Genomic DNA, 14,108 nt, shown 5'->3' with positions numbered 1-14,108 from the left:
GGGGTGATAAAGGTAAGTTTTTTATTGTTGAATTTTATAAATTTGTGTCAAAGTTTATGGTATTATGAAAACTAGATATTTACGTATGCTTTCGGGAGTCATTAGAGATTATGTTTTCTTAGCAATTCTAACCTAGAAATACTAGAATTCTAAAACCCGCATGTTATTTCTGAAACAAAGGTCAGGAGGCCATTCAACCACCTGTTGGTGAGGCACCTTCAACCAATGGTTGAATGTGCCCCTGGTTTATATTTATGCTACAGAAAATCCTAATAAACCTAACTGAGCTGAGTGAGTGAACATTTAATTTTAGATGGTGCGCAGGTATAAGAGGAAGACAAACAGGACAGAAATAAATGAAAATGACATGAGAAATGCAATTAAAGAAGTGATACATAACAGAATGTCGAAAAGGGTAGCTAGTAGAAATTTTAATTTGAGTAGGGATACACTTCATTCCAGAATTTGCAAATTGAAGAAAAAATACTCACAAGAGCGTTCGGCAACCCTATTCAATGAAGACTCCGGCAACGAAAGTGATTCTGATGTAAACAAAAATATTTATTTCAGCAAATATAGTGTGTCTCAGGTGTTTACAAATAACCAGGAAATAGGATAGAAACGAAACCAAAAACGGCTGCTGAAGCAAGTGTTTCCAGAAAATAAAAAGGCAAAGATTGCAATAAAACTCACCAGGAAAATGAGCACAAGTAGTTCAGGTTCTTACAAATCCATTGTTCTAGAATCGGAGGAAATTTCTGATGATTTAAGTGATGAAGAAAATGTGCATCTCATAACAGATGATGATGATATTAATAAAAACGACTTTGTTTTGGTGAAGTTTCCTCTAAAAATGACTGTATCTTATTATGTAGGAAAAGTCATAGAAAGTTTAAACCTCAATGAATTTCAAATTAAATATTTACGTCGAAAGGTACCAGATTACAAATTTCATTACCCTCCAGTTGATGACATATCTACAGTTGACCGCCGTGATCTTGTTTTGAAGTTACCGAAACCCAATTCAGCTAAAACTGCAAGAACCTCTTCTTTACTGACTTTCAACATCAACGTATCCTCTTATAATGTGAAGTAAATGGCGTTATTTATTATGTCTTTGTCTTGTGGTGTCCATGCGAGCCTAAGAATGTATTTTAAGTCGACAAATAGAGTTATTATGCATAAATATATGAGTTATCATTTTACTGACGTCTTGGTTTAAACTGCCCCTGACAGTGGTTGAATGTACCTCACCGGAGGGGCACTATCAACCATTTGCAGACATTTCTTAAACTGCAAATTTTCATAGTAAATAATAGAAACATACTATTCTTAGCAATGGCAACCAAATGGTCAATACTTCATTAGACTAGGACAACAAAGACAACATTCAAGTACTTACTTTACTAAATGTCAATTTTTAAAAACTGGTTGAATGTGCCCCCCTTTCCCCTATATAGTTTCATAAAAACTAATTTGAGAACCATTTCCTGTATTTTTCCAGATTTTCGAAAAACGTTTTATTGGCTGCATCCCAAGGCAGTGATAACATAATTGAGGTGGCTCTGGATCAGCATATAATAAATTATTTTCATTTCATATGAAAAAATGTGGGAATCTTCGAAGGAAAGGAAGAAAGCAATCACTTAAGGAAATTAATCCCTCCTGAAAATATACTCCTTTCAATTCAGATCTTATTCACCAAGATTGAGCTCCACCATGATACTTTTTTTCAATGTGTAAATGATGGATTTTTTGGCAGATAAATTGGTCAAAGTGAGGTCACGGTCACCCAACTTTTCTCCTTCAATTTCATTTCTATATGACATCTGAAATCATTGTTTCTGATCCTCGAAATTTGGAAAACTTCAAGAGAAGAATAATAGCTGCGTGTAAAGAACTAACGGTAGAAGATTTGCGGAATTTTGAAGAGGTCTTTGAGATCAGATTTCATCACTGTTCTGAGAATAATAGACAATAGTTTGAACATTCATTACTTTTTTAATTTTTATGTTTAATTGCAAAACACCCAAATATCTTGTCGATTCTACTTTATTTCTTCAAGTGAACTAGAGAAAAAGTCAATTATTTGGTATTTTTGAAATGTCGATTTAAGTAGTTGAGTCCGCCCCTACTAGCCACATTATGTTTTTCTTGGAAGTGAATTTGACGTATTTCTGCATATTTCAAAATTTTCTATAGGGGCCGAAATATAGTTTCGAATTGAATATGTTTTCGAATTAACACCCTCTGTGTGTTTACATCTCCATACATATTTAGTTGATGGTGTTTTTTGGTAACGGTGATATATTCTATAATAGCATTTAGAACATTTATGATAAATCTTGTTTTATATTTTTAACATCTACGATCTATTAGTTACAAAAATAAGCACTGGAGTAATAGGATTAGATCAGCTGAGGTGTGAATCTGGTGCCGTTTTTTTTCTTTGGACGTTTTTACCGGATATAATAGTATAAACACAAATGAATATATTTGAAATATTTGGATGAAATCGAAGTATAATACACATCAATGTTGATTAAATAGTCAATTCATCTCAAAAATATGCGAAACAAAGTGGCAAAATCGAGTTAGTTACAACATTTACAACTCAATAAAGTATGGATCGATCTTTATAGTTTCGGATTTGTTGTAGAACGAGTATTGAAACATTTGTAAAGCTGAAAAAAATATTTTCAATATACCTGTCAACCAACCACGCAAGACTATATTATTCACACCATTCATTACTCAAGAAAGACTGGGTCCATTTTCGATTATTGATTGTGAAGTGTCAGTTATGTAAAAGTTGATATTGACTTTTTGTGAATGAAGATGTTCATTCATTTATTTTAATATTCACAACAGAAATGGAAACCCTTCCAATGAGACCGCCTCTGGTTCTTCATTTTGCAATATGTCAGTTTTAGAAAAATGGGGGATATATGATTTAATGATATACACATAATTTGGGGGACAAAAGTGATTTGTTTAGTGTTATTTTGGATTATTTCGAAACTAGTTTGAAACAGATCATTCATTGCTAGGGAATGGAATAGAAACGCTACATATTAACTTACAAGATAGCTGTGAGTGAATTGTACGGTGTCTTTGCTGTCAAAAATGAAAATTTTATGTCATGAGATCATCATACTTTATTCTCACTCTCATCGTGGCGATTCCGTTTTTGATTTCAATGATCATATTATATATTGTGTCACTGAAGGCGAAAGCAGTAGTGAAGGACTATGACGAGCCACATGTCAAATATTGTCCTGGATCAAACGTTATTTCAGCTGATGATATAAGCGAACCACGTTCCGAATATTGTGATTCTGATTTAGTAGTAACTATTTTGAAAAGATCAGCTGGTGGTAAAGATGATGAAATGGAGGTTGCATGCCCAGGTTTCATAATGGGTGCGGATATAGTGGTGACCATTGAGGGTTGTATATCAGAAACTGATCAATCTGATTACTATGTTGCCAGTGGGACCTTTCATTGGTCAAAAAATAGAAATGTTCATCGCATATGCAACGTAACAAAGATAAATTCTATACACTCTCCAAACGGAAGTCTGATGGCAATAGAAGTTCAACCTGATTTTCCCTCATGTATTCGTGGAAAATATGGTGTTAGAATTTCCAGAGCTGCCGAGCTGAAAGTAGAGGTTGATATGCAAGGAGCAAAAAAGGGAAATAAAAAAGAAAACGATTCGATTGACATTTTTCGAGTAACATCGGACAGAAATGGATGTGATCATATAGGAGCTCTCTTTTATGATCCGAACACTAATTATGGATTATTGAAAAAATGTAATGGTAATTCTCATGAAGTAATATTTCTGATATATTATGTTGATATTTTGAAATTTAAATTTGAAAGAATAAGTGATATTGTTCCGAATTGAATAAAGCGCTGAAATTTATAGATATTACAACTCTCTTTTTTTCTTTGAATTAAACAGTTTCTTTCAGAAAAAAAATACGGTTTTTCTGCTTTTGTAGCGGAAGCCTAGGTGCATCTTATAACATTATATTTCGAATATTTTGACAAGGAATACTGTCATCATCAGGGAGCTACAAGGTGATGAATAGGATTATATTATTTGTGAGATTGTTCCGAATTGAATAAAGCGCTGAAATTTATAGATATTTCAACTCTCTTTTTTTCCATGAATTAAACAGTCTCTTTCAGAAAAAAAAACGGGTTTTCTGCTTATGCAGTGGAAGCCTAGATGCACTCTCATAACATTATATTTCGAATATTTTGACATTGAATACTGTCATCATCAGAGAGCTACATGATGATGAATAGGATTATATTATTTGAATGATAGAATGATTAATTAGTCAATACTCACAATATCAAGTGAGGTTGTTAGGTGAAATGTTGATAACATAAAATTGTTCAACGTCTAGTATTTAAAATACATTAATTGATGTCATGATTTAAAAGTATATGAATTACTGGTCTTACCATAGATAATCCATCAAATTCAATTTGGTCAAACAAATGAAACAACGCGTCTTCAATATTTATGACTCTTTCTTCCATCAAAAAATTCAAATATCCTCCTTGATTTTTTTTTGCAACATTCATATCCACTCTCCCTATAGAACAAAAACGTCTTCAAAAGAACACTTAAATCCACCCATTCTTGAAAGTAGTAATAATAGTAATATTAGCATAAATAACAATACTAGGAGATTTGAGCCGGTTCTTAGCCTCCCCCCACCACTATGACGTCATTAATGACAAGTGGTGGGTGATCTAGCCCGACTCGTGTGACCTTGAAAAATATGAATTATGTCTGGTGCATGTGACCTTGAAAAATATGTCTGGTGCAATTTGAGAAATATCAGAAATAGAAATGTGGCATATGATACCACATTTGGCGTACGAATGGAACCAAATACACAAAAACTTCAAATGGGAAGTCTTCAGGTACATTTCAATGATGGAAACATAGTATTTTAGAATAACAATAAGTAGAAAAAATGTGAGTTTCCGGGTAGTCGAGAATTATATGATATAATATTCTTGAAAATCCACAAAATATTGACGATGAACAGATTTTTCAAACATATTCAAAGATATTGAATGTAACGAATGCTCCATACAAACACCAATTGAAGAATGGTTTCAAGAACACGAATTCCAAAAATTTCGTGAAGTTATCAAACCTCGATAGACTCAACACATTATCCAACAAGGGATAGAACTGAAATTGGTGGTCAATCGAAATGAAATTCAGAAAATATATGATTCCAAACAAGTGGATTATGTCTAATGTAACTTACCGAACTAGTTGGTTACTCGTTTACGACTATTAGTATCTTCAAAGGCAGCTGGCCATACTGGACACAATAATGAAATAATTTCATTAATTGAAGAATTGAGTGAAGAAGGGATAACATATTGAAACATTCACGAAACCTCATCAGTCAATGAAGTAACATTAGCAATTTTTTTTCCATTTGCACTCGAAGCAAACAATCGATAATGAAATAAGTGATGTTGAGCTACAAGTCGTCAACGAGTTACATAGACCTGTAAGACGTAATTTCCACACAAGAATAACAAACATCAAAGGGTTTGCTGATCCATGGCAAGCAGATCTAGCTGAAATGCAACCATTTGCATTTGCAAAGGACATCGATATATCCTTGTGGTAATTGATTGCTACTCAAAGTATCTATGGACAGTGCTAACTAAAAATAAAACCGGTAGTACCATAACCATTGCAATGAAATGTGTTCTGAAGCTAGCCAAGTATTCTCCAACACATCTACAAAGCGATCAAGGGAAAGAATTTTTCAATAAAAATTTTTCTTCTCTCATGCAACAATATAAAATCAATCATTATTTAACTTTTAGCACAAAAAGCAGCCATAGCAGAAAGAGTAATTCGAACAATCAAAACATGGCTCTACAAAGAATTTTCGATTAAGGGGAATTCTAAGTGGCTTGATATTCTTCCAACCATAACAAGGAAATATAACAACAAGGTGCATAGTACAACTGGTACAGAACCCATAAATGTTAATTCGACTACAAAATTAAAATCCCAAGCCATCAAAGGAATTCGAAGGTAACAAAGTACACCCAAATTTCAATTGAACGATATTGTACGTATAGGCAATTATAAAAACATATTCGGAAAGGTGTTCACAGTCAACTATATGACAGAACTCTTCAAAACTGTTAAAATAAACAGAACAAACCCCACTTTACATATATATATTTTTGAGGATATGGATGGTCAACCCATAAGCGGTTGTTTTTATGAGAAAGAAATATTAAAAACTGCAAATCATGACGTATATCTAGTGAAGAAGGTGTTGAGAAGAAGAAATAAAAAACTATATATAAAGTGGTTAGGTCTTTCAAGTGAGCATGGATTGATGTATTAAATGTGGTTTGATATTGTATGAAAATAATTTCAATCATCTGTGTATTAAATAGTGATAGAGCTTTGTAATAGTACACTAGTATTATGCTTGTATGTTTTCCAAAATAAATGTTATATCAGCCAATGTGTGTATGATTGATTGTATTTGATTATATGATTCAGAATTCTTTCAATTAGTAGCTTTCAAATTTGAAAAATTGATACAAATATAATTATATTCAATCAATTTATTCATTATAAATTCCAACAGTGGTTAATGATTATCGAGGAATTGCATCAGGAAGCCTTTCAAGTCCAAGTTCTGTGTACGTTTAAATACGGTGACCTAGGATTTGGCGCCGTTAAGTTTGTTCCTCGTGTGTTAGACACCAGCAATGATTGAAGTGGATTTTTCAATTGGGATGGAGTTGACCAACTTTCTCGCATAACTGCCAGTCACTCCTACAAACAGCACATATATGATTCCAACAGTCCGTAGTGTATTTGTCATACGGCAAGCAACGCTGTTGAAGTGACATTGGTGTTGTCATCTCTTCTATCACACAGGTTCTACAAATATCTCTACAAATACCCACAATGGTACACTCAATTTTCTCGGGACACTTGAAGCACTTGAGATAGTTTCCGTATTCGTGAGTTTAGCTAATTGTTTGCTTGGGTTGTGGCACTGGATTCCATGATACAAACTCGGCACAAAATCAGGTACATGCATTGAAGTGTAATTTGGGTTGAGTAATTTGACAATTGTAGCACTGAGCAGTTTCAGCAATTAGTATTGGATAAACACACACACATATCAATTAGTATCCCACTCCTTTGGAAAATGCATATTATCACTTGATGCTATAACAGGACTCAACTGAGGGAATTGACTAGGATATCATATAGATTCTATTCAGTTACTAGTTGGTGGAGGGGGACCCCTACTACTTTTAAAGCCATCATGACACGACCACGAATCATATAAAAGACGAGTTGCGAACGTAAACGTCATTCAGTTTATGAGAGCACATCGAAATAAATTTTGAAAAAATCGTCGCTGTATTAGCAAGAATTTCACTTGATGATGAGAATAATTGAACGGATGATGGGTCATTGAATGGGGTTGAAATACCATGGAGAAAATTGTGGGAGAGGAAGTTGAGGTTATTGGGGACGAGGCAGACATTGAAGCCGACGAAGATGCTAATATCTTGGAGCATGAGGAGATTGTGGAAGGAGATATCGCGGATGATGGGGGTGACCTGAGTGATGAAGGTATTGTGGCTAATTCATTAAGAGGTGATGGTGCCTTAATGATTGACGTCCAATGGCTCAACGTCACCGACTCATTGGAAGATCGACAAGATCTGTATTGTGTGACAGATGCACACATATGAATCAATACGATCGATGGCGGAATCCAGAAGTTGTGTTGGTGCTGTTTCCGATTCTACTCGCTTCGAAACAATAACGGAGGCTGGTATCAACACGTTAACACCCATGATACGGTCTCTATGATGCAATTGGGTGAGTATCGATGTGAGACATGTGAAAGACCGCACATATTCCATAAGAGTATCAACATGCATAATATGCAATAGTGTCAAACCTATGACACACTAACCGTGGACCTTCTGGTCAAGAAAAGAAACAGCCCTTTTCAGGGCAACATTATTCATACAAACAGTAGTAGTAGTAGTACACCTGGGAATATCTTCTCGCAAATGAGACTCTTCTTCTCAGGTCTTTCATATGAATGGTAGTTGGAAAATTCACAAGTTGGGGGTGTAAAGATTACTCATGATTTCAGATCACTACGCAGATTATATCATCACTCAATAGTATCATTACTCTTGGGTATCATCCGTCACATATATATGAAGTAATATGCACTATAATTATGCCCCTATCATCTCTATGGACCATCATCAATTAGTTCTCTTTGCAGGAAACTCAGGAGAAAAATTTTAGTTTGTTTTATATGTTTGAGTAACTAAGCTGAGAGGTGAATACCAAATAAGTGTGAGGTGACATTTCTTAGAGTTTTCATCTCACTGTGTCCGAGATATCTAAAGCCAAATAACAAATTGTGAACGCCTAATAATTATTAGTTCGCGTTATAACATATTTCATAGGTGATCACCTATTATATCTCATTATGAGATAGCTACTTTGAGTTCATAATGGTAGACCTGAAAAGGGATGTTTTTGTCAGTCCACACTTTGTATCAGATGATATACTGATATGTGATGGTGTACTGATGGATGACGGTAAGCTTCTTGTGGATGAACTGATTGAATCAGAATCATACACTACTTGCATCCTATTATCCTTCCGGAAAACCATGATGCAAGTGTAACTGAGATTTCTTCGAGAGTATTCACACCATCAGTTAAAGAACTAACATCATCAACCTGGATGAGACCTGTCGTAGGTTCCGAAGTTGGTAGACTCCTAGGCCCCATCGTTGAATCAGGACTCGTCGACAATGTGGAGAGTATGACATAGAACTCTGGTCTCACACTGAATTTATACAAAAAAATATTGGTGAAGTGAGTGGTGGGGGGAGAAAAGTGACATGATATATATGAAATGTTTTATGCTGCTTCAACAGATATTGACATCTTCAATGAAAGGAAGAGAGAACTGAATGGAGAAAAAAAAATTCTAAGAAATATACTTATTGATTTCATCATGAAACAAGATCTTTTTTTAATTTTCTTCTCAAGAGATCATTCACATGAGATGGAAGAATATATAAATTGTTGTAATTCATTATGAAACAAATCTTTTTTTCTCTGATAATTTACACGAGGAGAATATACAAATTGTTGTGAGAGATTTGTCTAAAAGATATTGTAATTGAAATCAAAATTAATTCTTATACTGATGAAAATGATAATGGGATGAAATCAAATGAATAAACTTAAAACTATTGACACAAAAAAAATCATAAACTCAATCTACTTCAAGTCATCGAAGATGTCGCCCAAAGAAGAAATACCTTGGACATTCTCTCCTTGATATGCTTGAATCGAGTATACCTTTCTTTATGACGCTCAGCTTCTAACCGGTCACTCTCAGTAAAAAGTTCAGATTCTTGGGCAAGTTCTACAACTTTCCTAGCAATTTCAGCTCGTTGCCTGGCAATCTCTTCTTGACGATGCTGATTATACGCCCTTGCAGTCTCACTTTCTTGGCAGGCAAGTTTAGCAGCATTGTACTTCTTCCTGAGAGAAATGGAGATATGCTCAACTCGAATGTTATCCTCTCCTGAAGAGTCAACCTCTTCGATAAGCGTGGCAGGAGTATTGTCTTTGGTAGCAGCTGCTGCAGGAGGTGCAGAAAGTGATCTTACAACCGCTACGACATCAGAGGCTGCAGCAGGTGAAGTCGGTATGTTGGATGGTGATCTTATACTAACAGGTCATTTTCCAGCTTTAGGATTGGTTTCATCGCAAACTTTGCAATACTTCGCAATGACACCAAATTTAGCTTTTGGCGCTCGTTCAACCGACTGCCGCTTGCTCAACGAGGATTTCGGGTTATCGAACTCGTCCTCACTGTCGATATTTTCCAAAGAAGTTTCCGTCTTTTTCGGTCTTATACCTTGACTCCACCTGCACGTTTCTGACGTTGCACCTTCGCTTTCATCATCGTCACCACCTCCCCAATCCAATTAGTTCAATCCACTATCCCTCTATCACCACCCTATTCATTCTTTCTCTGCATCTAACTGTAAACTGTCTAGTGAGCGGGGACCAATGAAATACAGTTATTCAAATATGTATGTATGAATCAGTCTATTTCATATAATACATGGCATTCTCTTCATTGTTACACAACGATATATTAATTTTTCAACACCTGGATCGATGTTTCTAACACCTAGATCGATGTCTATACCTGGATACCACAATAATGGTCTGTCCTTTGCCACCGCTCAGGATGTTTCTTCTCCAACATCACAACCCGTTCTTCCAATGCATTATATTTTTATGTCATTGCAGCAGTAGCGTCGAATATTTTTATTTCGACATTGCTTTTTAGATTGTTATATTTGCGAGTCAATGTTATTCTCGCTTCGACTATCTTATCATCAAATGCTTGACGGGCTTCACGTTTTACATTACTTATCGTAGATTTCATTGCAGCTTGGAGAGCCTGGAGGGTGAGCTGCTTAGTTTCTTTGATTTTTTCTTCGAGATATGATAGCCAGCCAACCATCACTATTTTCCAACGGTTCTCCTGTATTTTTCAATATTTTCCTTTGCATATCATATTACCATCTGATGTCAATTCAACCCAATATCTAGTGGGCCTCGAATAATCAACACCCCATTTCCTGTTTCGACCAAATTTATCAAATGTTTTATACTGATGATTCTTCAAACTATCATTTATTTATGTTGTTATTCATACATGGTGATGATTGAGTATCAGAAAAATAAAATATATATATATATATATATATATATATATATATATATATATATATATAATAACGAAGGGAATGAATCGGGTATAGCAGTCAGAGGCAGAAAGATTGTAAAACTCTTTTTTCTGTTCAAGCTTTCGAGGCGTTTATTGTCTCTTCATCGGGAACTCTACAATAATTATTGAATAAACAAACGGTTATGGACAACGTGTTCATACTTACGAAAGTGAGGTTAAAATGAAGTTAACACATAAGTAACAAAGAGGATCCTCATATATGTATGTCAAGATTAAAATTGGTTAAAAACATGTGATATTCATTCAGAATTTTGCAATAATGTGAGATGATTACACGAATAATATGAAATAATGAATTTGAAAATTGAACTCAACAGGTAGTCAGACATGATTGACACGAAACATTAAGTTTGGCAGAATTTCTTGTTCTGACCAATGCATTGCTGCCAATGAGATTTCACAGAACTGTAAAATGATAAATCACAGAGAGTGAAGGTACGGGGTTTCTGTTCTGAAATTATTAAGTATTATCAAATTTGTTTTCTTTGTTTAAGCAAAGGAGATAGGTGTAAATCTGGCTGAGACTTTCAATGTCTGACCTGGAATTAATAGTATTTGAATTTTTAACTATGTGACACATTTCTAAGAAAGTTCTTTTTTGAGTATTATTTTCTGAGTCTAAAATTTCAACATTCTCAAAGGAAAAAGCATGATCCAAATTTATGGTGTGATTAGAAAGGGAACATGACGGTTTATTACATCTTATGTCACTCTTGTGTGAAGTGATTCTGTCTTTTAATTTTCTACTAGTTTGTCCAATGTAAATCTTTTCACAACTGGAACATGGGATGGAATAAACCACATTGGATAGATTGATTATATCTTCTTCGTCTTTTAAGTTGGAAAAAAGATTATTAATAGTCTTCAGATTTTTGAAAGCTAATTTCACATGTTCAAATTGAATAAATTTTTTTTTTTTTTTATACAATCTTTCATACAATCTTAAAAAAAATTTTATTCAATTTGAACATGTGAAATTAGCTTTCAAAAATCTGAAGACTATTAATAATCTTTTTTCCAACTTAAAAGACAAAGAAGATATAATCAATCTATCCAATGTGGTTTATTCCATCCCATGTTCCAGTTGTGAAAAGATTTACATTGGACAAACTAGTAGAAAATTAAAAGACAGAATCACTTCACACAAGAGTGACATAAGATGTAATAAACCGTCATGTTCCCTTTCTAATCACACCATAAATTTGGATCATGCTTTTTCCTTTGAGAATGTTGAAATTTTAGACTCAGAAAATAATACTCAAAAAAGAACTTTCTTAGAAATGTGTCACATAGTTAAAAATTCAAATACTATTAATTCCAGGTCAGACATTGAAAGTCTCAGCCTGATTTACACCTATCTCCTTTGCTTAAACAAAGAAAACAAATTTGATAATACTTAATAATTTCAGAACAGAAACCCCGTACCTTCACTCTCTGTGATTTATCATTTTACAGTTCTGTGAAATCTCATTGGCAGCAATGCATTGGTCAGAACAAGAAATTCTGCCAAACTTAATGTTTCGTGTCAATCATGTCTGACTACCTGTTGAGTTCAATTTTCAAATTCATTATTTCATATTATTCGTGTAATCATCTCACATTATTGCAAAATTCTGAATGAATATCACATGTTTTTAACCAATTTTAATCTTGACATACATATATGAGGATCCTCTTTGTTACTTATGTGTTAACTTCATTTTAACCTCACTTTCGTAAGTATGATGTCCATAACCGTTTGTTTATTCAATAATTATTGTAGAGTTCCCGATGAAGAGACAATAAACGCCTCGAAAGCTTGAACAGAAAAAAGAGTTTTACAATCTTTCTGCCTGTGACTGCTATACCCGATTCATTCCCTTCGTTATTCCTTAACTTAGCCAGTCGAGCTAACCTTTCCTTCTATATATATATATATATATATATATATATATATATATATATATATATATATATATATCCCATTTTTATTTTTCACAGATGGATTTACGAAAGTTGGATGCAAGTTCTATCGTAAAGAGGAAGCCAAGTATCAAAGTAGCAGATTTGCCTGTGGAGATGCCGTAGAGAATATTCACTGCCAAAATCGTGAAAGGAACATTTGGTGAGGCGGTCTTGTTGGATTTGGGAGATGAAGTATCATTTCTGTCCCACCGAGTGACGGAGGCGTATCGCCTTCACTTACAAGAATTTTCATCAGGAAAATACGCTATTGTGTTCAAAGGTTGATGGACATTGGAAAACCGAATCTTTTCATGATGATTTTTCATATTTGTCTGTATCGTTACTTTGTTATGTTTATATGTCAAAGAACTCGTCTTACTCCCAGTTATAATGGATTCGTCACCACACCTAATGACATTGATTTTTCATACAAATGAAACTGAGCTTATCTTAACATAATAGACTCGTTCAGTATCTATATCGAAGGATGAAAAAACTACAATACGAAATGAATTCCAAATATAATTGAAATTAGATGTCTAATATCAGTTATCTATAATAATATCCTGAATAAAATTCAAGATATAAAATACAGCTTTCGTTAAAACGACACAACGAATCAGAATTTCAACTGACAGACAAACTTATTTTCTTTATTTCTAAAGTATCCTGTTTTTGTCAATATGATATTTAGTCATCAATATGAACCCTCGTATATAATTTTTCGTTATTGCATATTTTTGGCAACTTTCCCTGTATAAGATAAGTTTGAATTTTCAAACAAAGATGTGTGTGACATGCATTTTATCTATTTTGGTAGTATACATAAAAAATATCAACGTTATTGAGACTGCATCTGAACGAATTTCCTTTGGAATGGCGTGTTTTTCTTGAATTTTGGAACACACCACCATGAATCTTCAAAGTCTTCCAAATTCACTACGTTTGTGTATATATTGAATAGGCGCAGTCTCTCCACCAAATCCCTGAATATCGACAAATTCTAACCTCATAATGTGCAACTATAGACTGGAAAAAAATAGAAACTGCTGAGATTTTAAACTCGTTCTGGAAAGGTTGCTGCGACGGTTTTTGAATGTTGTTGTTGAGATGACTGTGACTGATACTGCACACAATGATGTATTATTCTGAAATAAATTCGATTTTTGTAAAAAATAAAAAATGAAAGCTTTATGTTTTGATTCACAATATATGCGAATACTATCTCAAACAAACCACGATATGTAA

This window comes from Leptinotarsa decemlineata, unplaced genomic scaffold (genome assembly GCF_025532065.1).
Source record: "Leptinotarsa decemlineata unplaced genomic scaffold, Ldec_3_MD MMD2_tig00000035_RagTag_RagTag, whole genome shotgun sequence".
Taxonomy (NCBI): Eukaryota; Metazoa; Arthropoda; class Insecta; order Coleoptera; family Chrysomelidae; genus Leptinotarsa; species Leptinotarsa decemlineata.
This window is presented reverse-complemented; position numbering follows the sequence as displayed.